This window comes from Equus asinus, chromosome 8 (genome assembly GCF_041296235.1).
Source record: "Equus asinus isolate D_3611 breed Donkey chromosome 8, EquAss-T2T_v2, whole genome shotgun sequence".
Classification (NCBI taxonomy): domain Eukaryota; kingdom Metazoa; phylum Chordata; class Mammalia; order Perissodactyla; family Equidae; genus Equus; species Equus asinus.
The window spans coordinates 63,659,785-63,676,392 of NC_091797.1; the positions used below are offsets into that span (position 1 = coordinate 63,659,785).

The 16,608-nt window shown below is 41.0% G+C and overlaps 1 long non-coding RNA gene across 2 annotated transcripts in view; it reads right to left on the minus strand.

Moving 5' to 3' along the window:
* The window catches only part of LOC123287029 (uncharacterized), a 19,667-nt gene continuing 3,059 nt past the window's right edge, over positions 1 to 16,608 (minus strand). The window contains exons 3-5 of one of the 2 annotated variants that reach the window (XR_011505238.1): positions 16,019 to 16,265; positions 5,429 to 5,520; positions 1 to 1,467 (exon numbers count right to left, since the gene is read on the minus strand). This is a non-coding gene — a long non-coding RNA (uncharacterized lncRNA). The remainder of the gene's footprint in view (positions 1,468 to 5,428; positions 5,521 to 16,018; positions 16,266 to 16,608) is intronic. The other variant, XR_011505237.1, reaches the window with a different exon arrangement.

Here is a 16,608-nt window from a genome sequence, read left to right on the forward strand (position 1 = left end):
ATGGAAAGTAGTATTTATTCAGTTGATGTTTGTTGAGAACCAGCTATGCACCGACACTGTGCTGAGCCCTGGGGCACAGCAGTGAGCATGACAGACACTCCCTGCTCTCATGGAACTTAGTACATGTTCCATCAACCTGGTTTCCCATTTTCTTGGAACAATGACAAGTAGGCACGGGGCGGAGTGAGGGGCGATAGTAAGTCCTACAGTCCTGAACTGAAGTTTTCTAATTAAAATACAAAAGAAAGAACTTAAGCAACCAAATTAGCAATTTGGGCATTGAAAATGGCACTTTAACTGCAACTTTAGGCAAGCTGTGAGTCCGAATAATGCCATGATGCTATTTGTAACAGTTAACGGTCTCCTTATCCGTTAAGCTTGCTTTCTTTTCCATCTCCTCCACTCTCGTTTCCCCTAAAAGGAAAAAGAAACCCTCAACAAACAATGGACATCTTAATTATTGGGTTGATTTTAGACTCTCATGAACCCAGTGATGTATGATGAGACCTCAGGCCCTACAGCACTGAGTGGTCGCCAGTTTCCGTGACGAAGGACTCATTATTGCCTCAGCCAGCGTCCATCCGAGTTACCCGGCCCCATGCCAGTGTTAGAGACTGTCTACCTCCAGCTCTGATGTGCTTTTTCTGCAGCCAAGTCATCGCAGCTCACAAAGCAGTTCCTTTAAAGCAGTTCCATCAAAACCCCGGAAGCACAGGCCCAGGAACGGGGGACTCTTTCCTGTTGTTACTCTCAGCACCAGGGAGGGCAAGCTGCCGGCAGGGGGGGTCTCAGCAGCAGATTTCTGGAAAGCACGTCAAATGTAGCTAGACATTTACCACTCATCCTCTAGAACTGGGAAAGGCCTGGATTCTTGGGAGGGGGACCCTCTTACCCAGAGCATCAAACCCCGGATCAGGGCCAACAGATGACGGCCTCATCATTCCCCAAACCAAAGAGCACTGAGCCCAAAAGCCAAAGCTTGCCTGTGCCTGAACAATTTCCCCTCACATTTAATGCCACCTTATCTAGAACGGGACATGGATTTACACCTTCGAGCTGTCGCCCAGCTCTGCTTCTGTGTTCCACACGGTTTGTACACTCTGCTTCCCCAACCAGAGTCTCTCCCCATCCTTGGCCCCTGACCATTCCTCTACGTAATTAGCGGATACACCCCCTCCTCACTCCCACCCTAATTTAGAGGGTACTGTAATCCCCAACAGCAAAGGTAAGCACCCTGGGCTACTGAACCACAGGGCAGTGTCACTGAGAGGAAGATGTGTCTGAGCCCCTGTGGCCCTGGGGAATGAAGCAGCAGCCAGATTCATCTGGAAGCCCCTCGTGCGTTCAGTTGCCTGACGGAGAGTTCGGCCTTGGACCCTGATCGACTCACAGGGAGAGTCGGCGTCTGCCAGCTTCATGGTCGCCTCAGGGCAGGATGGTGTTGGAGTCAGTCTCGGGATGTCACATCTATTATGAGAGGAAATGAAAATATCTATCATACTAGTAAATTTGTAAGACTGGACTAGACTGTCCTAAATGCATATTTTACTTTTACTGTGGTAATCTATCCTTGTATCTAAAAAAAATACTGTCACGGAGATGTAATGTAGTACACCATGGCAACTATAGTTAATACTGTATTGCATATTTGAAAGTTGCTAAGAGAGTAGGTCTTAAAAATTCTCATCACAGGAAAAAAAAATTTTGTAACTATGCATGGTGACAGATGTTAACTAGATTATTGTAGGGATCATTTTGCAATAGATACAAATACCAAATAATTATGTTGAACACTTGAAACTAATATAATGTTATATGTTAATTATACCTAAACAAAAAAAAAGTCAATTATTATGAAGATTTGGTAAGTCATTCAGCTTACTGATATAGAAAACACTGAGCGACTTAAAGCCCTCATCCAAAGCCTTATTTCAAGTCAACCAGGTAGTGAGGCTTACAGGTTTTTGGTGAATCTATGACTCTTAGTAAAGAAACACCAAGAAATTTACATTTCGCTTTCTGGCTTTCCGTATTGTAATACTGGGCACAGAAATTACACAACTTAGTTATAAAAATAAAGGTCATCTAGAAGATCCAGAATATACTTATCTCAAGTTTTTAAAGATTACCATCTAAAATAAAACATTTAAAAATATATATATATTTTTTGAAGATTGGCACCTGAGCTAACATCTGTTGCCAGTCTTCTTTCTTTTTTTCTTCTTCTCCCCAAAGCACCCCAGTACTAGATATATATTCTAGCTATAGGTCCTTCTGGTTGTGCTATGTGGGATACTGCCTCAGCATGGCCTGATCAGCAGTGCCATGTCTGCGCCTGGGATCCAAACCAGTGAAACCCAGGGCCACCGAAGCAGAGTGCGCAAGCTTAACCACTCAACCACAGGGTTGGGCCCTAAAAATATTTTTGAGAAATCTGGGCTCATTGAGAATGTGTCCATGTGGGGGCCAGCCCGGTGGCGCAGCGGTTAAGTGCGCCCGTTCTGCTCTGGCTGCCTGGGGTTCACCGATTCGGATCCCGGGTGCGGACATGGCACCGCTTGGCACACCATGCTGTGGCAGGTATCCCACATATAAAGTAGAGGAAGATGGGCACGGATGTTAGCTCAGGGCCAGCCTTCCTCAGAAAAAAGAGGAGTATTGGCAGTAGTTAGCTCAGGGCTAATCTTCCTCAAAAAAAAAAGTGTGGAATGCTGCAAAAGCAGCACTTCAAGGGAAGTTCATAGCATTGAATGTATACATTAGAAAAGAAGAAAGATCTAAAATCAATATAAGCTTTCAACTTAGGAAACTAGAAAAAGAAGAGCAAGTTAAATCCAAAATAAATAGAAAAAAGAAATAATAAAATTAGAGTAGAAACCAGTGAAATTGAAACAGGACATTAATAGAGAATATTAATAAAAGGATCAATAGAGCAATAAAATATAGCAATGTAAATATTGATGTACCTAATAACAGACCAATCAAATATATGAAGCCAAAGTTGATGGTATTGAAGATAGAAATAGACAAATCTACAATAATAATTGGAGACTTCAGTACTCCACTCTCAACAGTGGACAGAATAAACAGACAGAAAATGAGTAAGGAAAAAGAGCACGTGAACAACACAATAAACCAACCACATATAACAGGCATATACAGACACTCTACCCAACAACTACAGAATACACATTCTTCTCAAGTGCACTTGGGACATTCTTCAGGATAAACCACAAGTGTTAAGCCACAAATTAAGGCTCAACAGATTAAAAAAGATAAATATCATACATAGTATCTTCTCTCACCACAACAGGATGAAGTTAGAAATCAATAACAGAAAGAAAACTAGAAAATTCACACATTTGTGGAAATTAAACAACACACTCTGAAACAACAAATGGGTGAAGTAAGAAATCACAAGGGAAATTGGAAAATACGTAGAGACTCGTGGAAATGAAAACACCATATAGCAAAGCTTATGAGACACAGCAAAACCAGTGCTAAGGGGGACATTTAGCTATAACTGCTTACATTAAAAAGGAAGATCTCAAATCAATAACCTAACATTACAACTTCAGGAATTAGAAAAAGAACAAACTAAACTCAAAGCTGGTAGAGGAAATAATGAAAATTAGGGCAGAGATCAGTAAAAAGAGACTATAAAAACAAGAGAAAATCAATGAAACCAAAAGCTAGTTCTTTGAAAAGATTAACAAAATTGACAAATCTTTAGCTAGTTTAACTAAGAAAACAAAAAACTCTACTTACTAAAACCAGAAGTGAAAATGGAGATATTACTACCAATTCTACAGAAATAAAGAGAACTATAAGAGCATACTATGGACAATTGTACACCAACCAACTGGGCAACCTAGATAAAATGGTTAAATTCCTAGATACACAAAACCTACCAAGACTATATTGTGAAAAAATGAAAAATCTGAATAGACTCCTAACTACTAAGGAGATTAAATCAGTAATCAAAGGCTGCCTGGCAAAGAAAAGCCCTGGACCTGATGGCTTCACTGGTGAAGTCTACTGAACATTTATAGAACACCAATCCTTTTCGAACTCTTCCAAAAAACTGAAGAGGAGAGAATACTTCCAATCTCATTCTATGAGGCCAGCATTACCCTGATACCAAAGTGGAACACAGACACTACAAGAAAAGAAAACTACAGACCAATATCCCTGATGAATATTGATGCCAAAATCCTCAACAAAATACTAGCAATCCAAATGAAGTGGCACATTAAAAGGACTACACACCATGACCAAGGGGGCTTTATTCTTGGAATGATCCAACATACAAAAATTCATCAATGCAATATGCTATAATATCAGAATGAAGGGAAAAAGCCATGTGATAATCTCCATTGATTCAGAAAAGGCATTTGACAAAATTCAACACCCTTTCATGACAAAAACACTCAGCAAACTAGAAACAGAAAGAAACTCCCTCAGCCTAATAAAAGCCATACTTGAAAAACCCAGAGTTAATCTCATACTCAATAATAAAAGACTGAAAGCTTTCCTCTGAGATCAGGAACAAGACAAGAATGCCCACTTTCACCCCTACCATTCAATATAGAATGGGAATTTCTAACCAGAGCAGTTAGGCAAGAAAAAGAAATAAAAGGCATCCAAACTGGAAAGGAAAAAGTAAATTATCTCTGTTCACAGATGATATGATCTTATATGTAGAAAACCCTAAAGATTCCACAAAAAAACTTGTTAGAACTAACAAATGAATTCAGCAGATTAGCAGGATACAAAATGAACACATAAAAGTCAGTTGTGTTTTTATACATATAGAAATATGTATCTATGGGGCCGGCCCTGTGGTCAAGTGGTTAAGTTCATGTGCTCCGCTTCAGCGACCCAGGGTTTCACTGGTTTGGATCCTGGGTGCGGACATGGCACCACTTGTCAGGCCACGCTGAGGCAGCATCCCACATGCCACAATTAGAAGGACGCACAACTAAAATATACAACTATGTACTGGGGGGATTTGGGGAGAAAAAGCAGAAAGAGAGAAAGAAAAAAAGATTGGCAAAAGTTGTTAGCTCAGGGGCCAATCTTTAAAAAAGAAAAAGAAAAGAAATATGTATGTATGTGTAATACATATAGGATATATGTATGTATATATCTATGTCTAGATTCACATCCATATTTCTCCAAAAAGCAAGCAGGAGCGGGAGGGAGTCTACCCTTGAATGATGGGAATTGGAACAGGAGACACTTGCAAGCTTGAGTCTTTTTGCCTTGAAACACTTCACAATCTGTACACGGCCCAGGCAGGCAGCAAAAAACCAGTCTTTCTTGTGGTGTCAGAGGATACATTTTGGGGCTGGCAGAACAGCTACAAAGTTAGGGGAGAACTTCTGGAAAAGAGGGAATCACAAGGGGCAAATTCCAAAATACGTACGTAAGTTTCCCCCAAATAACTGGCTGATTTTTGAACCATGCATGTGCAGGGTAGCTCCAAGGGGGGCCCAGCGTGAAAGCAGCAGCTGGAAGCTAAAAGAACGGAAGAGATTCTTCAGGTGAGAGTTTTGAGTCTACCTACGTTAACTCCCTGCTAGAAAAATAACACTCTTTAAAGGAATACAACAGAATCCAGAGTCTCCATAACTATCATCGACAGTGTCTAGTATGCAATCTTTAAAAATCATGAGACGTATGAAGAAACAGGAAAAGGTAATCTATATACAAGACAAAAAGCAGGCAGTAGAAACTCTCCCCAAGATGTTGCAATTAGCAGACAAGGATTTGAAAGAAGCCATTATAAACATGCTCAGGGGGGAAAAGAAAATATTCTCATAATGAATGAACAGATGTGGAAATTCAGCAGAGAAATGGAAATCATAAAAAAGAACAAAGTAGAATGATGATAAAATGAAAAAAAATTACTTTTGGGCTCATCAGTACATTAAAAACAGTAGAATAGAGGGGCTGGCCCCATGGCCGAGTGGTTAAGTTCACGCGCTCCACTGTGGCAGCCGAGGGTTTCACTGGTTCGGATCCTGGGCGTGGACATGGCACCACTCGTCAGGCCACGTTGAGGCGGCGTCCCACGTGCCACAACTAGAAGGAACTGCAACTAAGATATAAAACTATGTACCGGGGGGATTTGGGGAGATAAAGCATTAAAAAAAAAAAAAGATAAAAACAGTAGAATAGAGAAACTTGAAGACAGAGCAATAGAAATCACCCAACCTGAAGAAAATAGTGAAAAAAGTTTGAAGAAAAATGAACAGAGCTTTAAAGACCTGTAGGATACTTGAGTCCCAGAAGGAGAAGAGAGAGACAGAAAAATTAGATGAGGCAGAAAAGTAAATCAATAATGCATAGCTGAACACTTCCAAAATTTGGTAGAAAATCTAAATTTTTAGATCCAAAAAGGTTAAAATAAAAACTCCAAAAGAAAATGCAAATAAAACTATACCTAGGCACATCACAGTCAAACTGCAAAAATCCAAAGACAGAAAGAAAATCTTGAAAGCAGCTAGAGAAGAACAGCACGTTACAATCAAGGGGAAATGAATGATGGATGATATATCAGCAAAAATGACAGAGACAAACTGACACTGAAATGAGATCTTTAAAGTGCAGGAGGAAAAAGCCTTGTTTGGGGCTTGTTGGGGCTGGCCCAGTGGTGTAGTGGTTAAATTCGTGTGCTTCACTTTAGCAGCCCATGGTTTGTGGGTTCAGATTCTCGGCACAGACACTGCTCATCAAGGCACGCTGTGGTGGTGTCCCACATGCAAAATGGAGGAATACTGGCACAGATTTTAGCTTGGGGATAATTTTCCTTAAGCAAAAAAGGAGGAAGATTGGCAAGAGATGTTAGCTCAGGGCCAATCTTCCTCACCAAAAAAAAAAAAGATGAAAAAAGGAAAGTCAAATGTCAACACAGAATTCTATTTTCACTCAGCAGAACTCTCCTCCAAAAATGAGGCAGAAGCTACAATTAGATACCACACAGCTATTACAATGGCTTAAAAAATAAAATTGTATATACCAAGTGCTGGTGAGGATCTGGAGTGACTAGATCTGGAAATGCAAAATGGTACAGTGACTTTCGAAAACAGCTTAGCAGTTTTTTATAAAGTTTAACATACACTTATTATATGACCCAGATATCCCACTCCTATGTACTTACTAAAGTAAATTAAAAACTAATGTTTAAGTAAAAACCTGTGTGTGAATGTTTATAGCCACTTTAGTCATAATTTCTAAAAGATGGAAATAAACCAAACGTCCTTCAAAAGATGAATGGAGAAACTAGTGCATCCATACAATAGAATACTACTTGGCAACAAAAAGGAACAAACTATTGATTCACACAAGAACATGGATGCATCTTAAATGCATTTCTCTAAGTGAGGGAAGTCATACCCCAAGGGCTATATATTATTATTTATATGATATTCTAGAAAAGACAAAATTATGTGGATGCAAAGTGATCAGTGCTTGCCAAGGGATGAGGAGGGGGAGGAGATTGACTAAGGGGCAGCATGAGAGAAGTTTTGGGGTGATGAAATAATTCTATGTGGCACTGTGGAGGTGGATACATGACCCTATACAGTGTCAAAACCCACAGAACTGTACACCACAAAGAGTGAATTTTACTCTATGCGAATTTTAAAAAACCATTCAAGATGTTGGGGGAACTCTGACAGAATGCAGACAGTGACAAATGAATCTAATATTGCAATGTGTGACCTAACCATATTGAAGGCGGTGGGGATGAAAGCTGCCAATCTAAGTAACTTTGGAAAACAGGATTTTGACTGGATACTGTAAAGCTAAAGAAATGTCCACAAACACTATACTGTAGTTGGTACATTTGTTTCTCCAAAGGGTATCAGTTAGCAATTCTGAAGTTACTTTACATGTTAGTAAATATACTGTAGACAATTAGAGCCCAGTTTCTCACTGTAGGTGAAAGAAGTTACAAGTAAACAAAGGGAGAATGCCAGAGCAAACCCTGTGGTGCTGGATTGGAGTTGAAAGTATCAGTATGAACTTGTGTCTATAATAATATATCCAGTTAATTAGCTAGCTACTCAGATAGAGATATGTGTGTACACTTGAGTTTGTATTCATGCATACATTTCCAAACTCTGTCTGCTGAGGACTGACTAGCAGTGACACCCCAGTAGCAATGAGCACACAATACTCAGATCTTGGTTTCTAAATACCATTATCCAATAAAAGGAACCAGGGTTTCTTGGTGAAATGGCTAATTCTAGGGCTAGGGGTGGAAAACACAAGATGAGCCCAGAGCATCTTGTAGTGCCAGGAAGTAAACAAGTGCTTTTAAAAAAAATCCAAAAGGATGAGACAGGTCAAAAGGAACCAAGCTGAAAGGGCTCCCAGTGTCCCAAGCCAGAACAGCATGAGCAACGAACAAACAATGACAGCATCGGACTATTACCCAGAGAATCAGGTCATCACTAAAGCACCACAGGAGTAATTACTGGAGGCAAGATTCAGTCACGAATGTACAAATTGTGAGTGAAACATAAAGGAGAAATGGTGTATTTGCATGGTCCCATGCAGTATCTCCCTTCAAACATTTATTAATAACTTTCTTCTCTTAATGTCTTTAAAAGACCTATGAGTATTTAAAGCAGAAATTATAACATTGTATTGCGGGATTTATAGCATGTGCAAATGCATGGCAACAACAGCACAAAGGGTGGAAGGAGGTAAACGGCACTGTGGGGCAGCAAGGCTTTCACAGCTTACATTTGTCAAAATAGTGCACTGTTAACGCTAAGCAGACTGTGACATGTTAAAGACGCATATTGTAATCCCTGGGGCAACCACTAAAATGATACAAAGAGTGTTGCTTACCTGCTAACAAGGGAATTAAACAGAATACAAAAAGTATTTGTTCAAGAATGTTCATAGACCCTTTAATCATAGTAGCCAAACCCAGAAAATAACCCAAACGTCGATCAATAGGAAAACAGATGAACAAATTGTAGTATATTTATACAACAGAACGCAACTCAGTAATACAAAGGAACAAACTACTGAAACACACATCAGTGATGAATCTCATGCTGCCAGGTGAGACAAACTGCACATAACACATTATTGTATGACTGCAGGCAAAACGAACTATGGTGAAAAAAATCAGAACACTGGCTGCCTGTGGGGGAGGAATAAATGCCGGGGAAGATGAGGGAATTTCCTGGGGGCGATGGGAATATTCTGCTCTTAAAAGGGGTGAAGCTTATATAGACATATTTATTTCTCAAAACTCTACAGTTAATATCTGTGCCTTTCAATGTATATCTTACCTCATGAAAAATAAAAACAACAAAATAAAGTGAGGGGTGGGTAATAGGTTGAGGTATAGATGAAACAAAAATGGCAGATAATTAGTAGTTGTCGAAGCTGAGTGACAGGTCTATTTATACCATTTTTTTTGTATATGCTTAAAATTTTCTGCAATAAAATGTTTTTGTAAAGAGACAAAATTGACCCACAGTGTCAGCCGTTAGGCTATTGGTTCCCTTTGCGGAGGAGAGAGGGAGAGAGCGCCTGTCATGGGGCCCAAGAAAAGCAGGTTCTAGCTCTTAGCTACACAGTGTTTTCACTCTGTAATAACTCTTCGAGCTTTACATGAGTGAGCTCTGCGTATATTTCTGTAAGCATGTTATACGCCAATAAAAATTTGAATACTACATATCTACACAAAAACCCTAACTCAGTATCTCAGAATAACAGCATTTTGTTTTGTTCCGTTTTAAAGTGGAACACTTTATGCATGCATCATCCAATGGATTTTAATATTCCAAAGTAGTTAACTAATGTCAATTTTTGCCTCAATTTGGTAGGTGGCATGATTTTTATTTTTTATCATGCAATTTTTTTTCCAGAAAAATCCTCCCGTCCCAACGATGCTCACCCAGACCATGGCACCTAGCACAGGGCCTCGCACGCAGTACACACGCGGTACTTGTGGAACTGGGTTGAACTGGGAATAAAACGAGTAGCAGAGGTTGGTTCCCACAAAGGTCAGCAAGTAGGAGAGAGCGAAAGGCTACAGCTCAGCGGCAAACGTTCTGCATTTACTTGATAAACCATTTGCAACTAGTTCCCCAAAAACTGTTGGTTTAAAGCAGTGTTTTCAGCCTTGGCCACACGCTGTAATCCCCCGGAGGAGCTGTAAAAAGTCCTGATGCCCAGGTCCCACTCCAGGGACTGAGATTTCATGGGTGTGTTGCAACTTGGGTTTCTGGAATTTTAAAAGCCCCCCAGGTGATTCTAACATGCAGCCGGGGGCGAGAACCACTGATTCAGGGCTCGGGATGCATTCGCTGTAAGTGATTTCCACATGTGCTACGGGGGCTTAGAAAACAACTATGCCCTGTTAAAATCAAAGGATGACGTCAAGGTCACTGAGTTATTTGGCTAAATTGCAGCAAGAGGAAATGTCTTCCCAGCAGATCTATCTTTATGTCACTTGCTTTCAGAGTTAAGAGGTTGTTTCAGGCACAGTAGTTTGATTTAGTCTGTGTTGAAAATCACAAATAGCCTACAAATACCAAAAAGGGATGAAAAGAATTTGCAAACATGTGGAGTGCATTATACGTGTTTTCAAATTTCTCCTGTGATTAGAAATGAAAACTATATTTCTGGGGCCTTGATTTCCTAAATTCAGCCCTCTGTCATTTCCCTAAATTATTCCAAGTCTTTCCAAGATGGCTCAGCATTCTCTTGAGGGGATTATTCCCAATGGCGAAGAGGACTAGACAGACGCAAATCTCAAAGAATCCTGCTTCTATCACAGAAGCATCACTCGCTGGACCTCAGATGCTTAGGGAAGCTGCAGGAGGAGTGTGGTCTGGTGGAGGTGGGCGGGCTCTGGAGCCAGGCAGAGCTGATACCAAGTCCCAGCCCAGTCCCACTTTGTGGGACTTTGGACAAGTTAATTGAGTTGGAACAGTTATATAAACCTGATTTGCAAGAAAAGGCGTAATGATACTGATTGCAAAAACAGCAGCGACTCTCCATACCCCCTGCATCCATGCCCTTTGCAATGTGGTTTTATAGCTGCTTCCATCGAGAGGCAGAATCTGTTCCTCGAAACCTTGCATTGTGGCTGGGCTTAGCTGCCAACAGAATGCTGTGGGTAGGACAGTGTGCCAACTTAGGTGTAGGCTCAAACGGTCTTAGATGCTTCTGCTTTTTCTTTCAGAACCCAGCCATCTCAATGAGAACAAGCCCATGTTAGCCTGTTGGAGGATGAGCTACCATGGGGAGGGGAACCAAGGGGCCCAGTCAACAGCCAGCTCACCTCCTAGAAGCACTACCCCCTAGTTAACCAGCAGCTGACCACAAACACATGAAGGAGCCCAGCTGAGACCAGAAGAATGGTCCAGCTGAGCCCAACCTAAACTGCTGACCAGCCCAATCACAAGCTAGATGAATATTGGGGTGGTTTGTTATGTAACTATAGCTAAATAATACACCAATTGCAGACAGGGTGGTAGGATTCAATGCTGTATTAATTATAAGTTACTTGGCGCACAGTAGGCACCCTATAGGCGATTTCCTTTTCTCTTTATTAAAAGTTGGACCTCTTGACTTATAGAGAAATACATGTAGACATGTATGCACGTGATTGGTGCTTAAACTCACACAGTACCCCCCACACGGGAGGAAACAGACATCTAGAATCTGACCACTAGGACCCAAGGCCGGACTGCAAACTAAGAAGTCTGCCTCTAATCTGTTCCCTCCAAGTCTGAACTCTGGGGGTCAAGGCTGTGGACAGATCTGAAGACACAGGTTCCCTCTTCCTGGGGCCCTAGCCTCCTTCACTGCTGTCTGATCCCTGGAAGAGGGAACGAGCCCACGCCAAGCAGCAGCTGGGAAGCAGTGGTTTGGAAACTTCCTGCGTGCACCCCCCTGTTGCCTCTCTCCCCACCTGGGGGCTGAGGAGAGACGCTGGTACGAAGGGGGCGTTCTCTGGTCTCTGGCAGAGAACCGGGGTTCAGGCACTTCACCTCCCTGAGGTCAGGGGGAACCAGAGCCCTCAGAGCTGCACTTGCCATGTGGCAGCCACTGGCACGGGTGGGCATTGAGCACCGAATGTGGCTGGTCTGCACTGAGATGTGCTGGACACATAAAATACAGAGTGAATTTCGAAGATTTAGTACAAAAATATTAATGTAAAATATTTCATTAATAATTTTATATGAATTACACATTAAAATAATATTTTGGTACATTGGGTTAAACAAATTATATTATTGCAATCAATTTCACCTGTTCCTTTTTATTTTCTTTAACATGATGATTACCAGAATACTCAAAACTACAGCTGTGGCTCACATCCTCTTTCTACTGGACATCGCTGCCTTGGAGGACTGCCTCCCTTTTCAAAGCTCAGGCTGCCTCTTCAAGAGACCAGGGTCCAGGAAGGTTATAAAACCTGAAATTTTAAAAGAATTTGCTTTTGTTTTGTTTTTTTGAGGAAGACTGGCTCTGAGCTAACATCCGTGCCCATCTTCCTCTACTTTATATGTGGGATGCCTGCCACAGCATGGCTTGCCAAGTGGTGCGTAGGTCTGCACCCAGGATCCGAACTGGCGAACCCCAGGCCGCCGAAGCAGAATGTGCGAACTTAACTGGTCTGCCACCGGCTGGCCCCAGATTTTGTTATTTTATTGTTTCCATTTGTGAATAAAGGATTTAATAAAGATGTTCACCCCAATATAATCTTACATTTAAAGTTTAATATTAAAATAATTATACATTCATTTCAACATCATGCTAGGATTCAACATTGTCTTGCACAGGGGCTGCAGAAGCAATGTGAAGACATTGTCCTTGGCTCCAGACCTTTACTATTTAGAGATCTTCTCAAGGATTGGCTGCAGGTCTCTATATTTTCATTTTTTCATAGATTCTCTTCCTCTGGTGTAATTGTAAGTTGAAGCTCTCAGAAACCAAAGGATTTTGGTTAGCTGTGGCTTACCAGCATTTTTAGTTTCTAATATCAGAAATACCAATTCCAGTCCACAGCCAGGAAAAAGGACATAATGAATTGAGTCTGGAGTCACATAGCATCTAATTTTCATGGGCATGTGTATTACTAAAAAGGGACATAACTTCCAACAATTCCAATAAATTCCCCCAAATTAGTCCACACCAAGCATTAGACTGTGACAGTCCCCGTGCCATCACTGGTGTTGAAATGGGACTGTGTATGCTGAATTCAGGGCAGACAGGGCTGCCCATCTGTGAAAGGAGCAGAACTCCATAGGACACTAGACAACTCTTCAGTGAATGCAAACACAACGGCCAAGCTCAGCTGATTCAAGGCAACTTCCTTCTTTTTCTTTTCCAAAAAACACCATTTTCAGGGAGAGAAACCCAGCCCCGATGTAAGAATGCTCTGATGGCTGCTCAGGAATATGACAGAATTCAACAGAAATAAAAGAGACGAAAGCTACGTTTTAGTTGTAAACAAATATCACTGAAATCCAGACCCATAAATCCATGTATATATTAATCATTATAGTAATTTGAAACGCAAGGAAATGATAAAGCACATGTCCCTTATTATGTATTTTTTTTCTCCTGTCCCCGTTTTGTAAACATCTAAAGGTCCTAAGTACACGAATACTCTTTGTGAGGAAAAAAAGGAAGAAAAAACTCCCATTGATATCAGTGTGAAATCAGTCTTTTCATTTTCGATTTTGTCTGTATTGTTAACTTTAAAGAAGCCAAAGACACATAGTTCTAGATCTCAGATGTTGCATTTTTTAAAAAACTCTAAATGTAAAAAGCTTCATTTCTTCAATTATTAACAATTCTATGCAGAATACACTCCAGGAGCTGTGGGGAGATGGACAATAACAAATATTGTCCTATGAGATGGTAAGTCCCTCGAAGGCCAGGACAGGGAGACAGTACGGTGGTGGTCAGCACAGTGTCTGGCACACAGTGGCACTTAATTAAGGGGTTGTTGATTGAACAAATGAATGCTTCCAATGGGCATGAAGGCCAAAGACACGTAAGTGCCACACCTGGCGCTGTAGATGTCCGTGTGTACACTGACGCCACCTGGACGCCCACTCCTGCCTGAGAATTAGCCTCCCCTACTGCCCAGTCCCAGGGCAACGACTCCAGCTGCTGGCGAATCCAGAGATTTATCTCAGGCAGTGTTCCCACCTCTTCATCTTCTTCCCCTCAGGTCTGTACCCACGCGGTATTCCACCTTTGACTCTGTGTTTCACTGCTCAGAGCTCTGTCAATTCGACTTCAAGCAGCTCTCTCGCCTCCCTCCCCACCCCTCCTGCTGTATCTTTCATCGATTTTTATCCCCTTTCTTCATAAAATAACTCTTCTTCCACTCTGCCTCATTCACATTCACTTGGGAATCAACAATTCACCCCACAGCTTGGTACTCCACAGCTCTGGAAACAGTCAGTCACATTCTGGAACGAGAACCAGCGCCACCCACCTCTGGAGATCTTGGAAGCAGTTTAAGATCCTTTAGGATCTTCAGAGAAATCTTAATCTTTATCATTTCCTTCTATTTAAGATCCTTTTCCTCAAGCATCAGCATTCAAGATTTTTTTTTAAAATTATTATGCTGGCCATACAAAGGCCATACAACGTGCTGACCCATGTTACAATTTGGATGAAACTTGAAAACATTATGCTAAGTGAAAGAAGCCAGTCACAAAAGTCTAAATATTATATGATTCCATTTATATGAACTGTCCAGAAAAGACAAATCTATAGAGACACAACGTGGGTTAATGGTTGCTTTGGGCTGGGGCAGGGGGCAGGGAAGACAGGAGGGAGATAGCTAAAAGGGAAAGGCTTCCTTCGGAGGCGAAGAAAATATTCTAAAATCGACTGTGGTGTTGGTTGCCCATATCTGCTAATATACTAAAAATCATTAAGTTGTACACTTAAATAAGTAAATTGTAGGTATATCAATTGTATCTCAATAAAGCTGTTTAAAATTTTAAAAAATTATTATGAACTATTTTATACATACAAAATAACATATGGTATAAAAAAATAAAACAAACAGCCTATACCTGTCACCTGCTTAATAAATAAAACTTTATCACTGCAGCCTTTGAAGCCGTCTGCCTAGCCCTGCCCAAACAGCCTTGGCCTCCCCTCCTCAGAGAATCGTTCATTTGAAGTTGAAAAAAATATTCCTTTGACTTTCATTACAGTTTCACTACATATGTATCTCTAAATAATATAGTTTAATTTTGTAAGTTTTTAAAAATTCTATAAATGTATGAGCTATATATGCTTTTAGTAACTTGCAGTTCTCATTCAACATTGAATTTTTTGAGAGTCTTTCCCATTTCAAAAAGTTTATTATTTGATTCTCTGTATTGTTTACTAATTAGCCTCTAAAGTGAAGATACTCAAACCTACCTCGGGGAGGGTTCTCGTGAAATAATGAATACTAAGTGCTTTTGGCAGCGCCCGCCTCTTTACAGGTGTTCCATTACACAGGTAACAGTATACACAACAGTGTTATACAATTAGTAATAATCATATATATCATTATAGTGATTGCTCATTTCTCTGTAAATGTATCTTATTTCATCAAGTGCATTATGGATTAATAGTTTTCAAACTACAGTAAAATTCGAGTTATGCAGAAATGCCTCATTCTAGATATCTTAAGTTTCTGGATAGCTAAGATTTAAATTCTTTATGTGCCAATTTACTTCTAAACATATATAAAGTTAAACAAACTAAAAGAATGAGCTTTATAAAGAATTTCAACTATTCCCAAATTCTCTTCCAAACTTGTTTATGAACACATGTGACAAGAACTTTAATCAGACTCTGACTGTTGTGTTCTGCTTTTTTCCAGCTTCATTGAGTTATAACTGACATGAAACATTGTGTAGTGTTCCGCTTTTAAAATACTCCTCCATTTGTACACTTCCACGTATTGACACAGGCCACATAGTTGCCACTTTGAACATGTTTGTGTGCTTACCTGATTTCCGGTCAGCCAGAGGGAGGACAGCCCAGGAGAGGGGAAATGAAGCCTCTGCTCTGAGCTCTCAGCAGGAGGACTTCCGGGATTCGCGTTCTCTCAGGGAGTGGATCATATATTCTTCTCGGGGGGCCATTAGTTTTTCCCACTGCAGCTGCGGGATCCAGCTTCCACTCTACCTGCTCTCGGAGGGCAGTTCTGACCTTGTTCGCCAACACTGGTCCACTTGTGGCGGCTGCCTGGAGCCCTGTGCCGGAAAGGACTGGGAGGTCAAGCTGAGGGTCGGCAGGAGGGAGGCCTCTGATTTACGACCAGGCGTCTGCCATAGGTTCGGTTCCGCCCTGCTTTCCCTGCTGCTCCTAATTATAATGAGAGGATGTTAAATGGCTCCGGGGCGGTGATAGGGTCCCAATGAACACAACCTGGTCACTCCAGAGCTTCTGAGTTGGACAGCTCTCTCCTTCCCGATCACGGCACACAGCTAGGCATGACATGGCAAGCACATATATGTATAGGCATCGTATTTTAGATTTAGACCCTGATCCAGGCATTAATTTGTTTAAAAGAATACTTTAACATCTTTAAGGAGC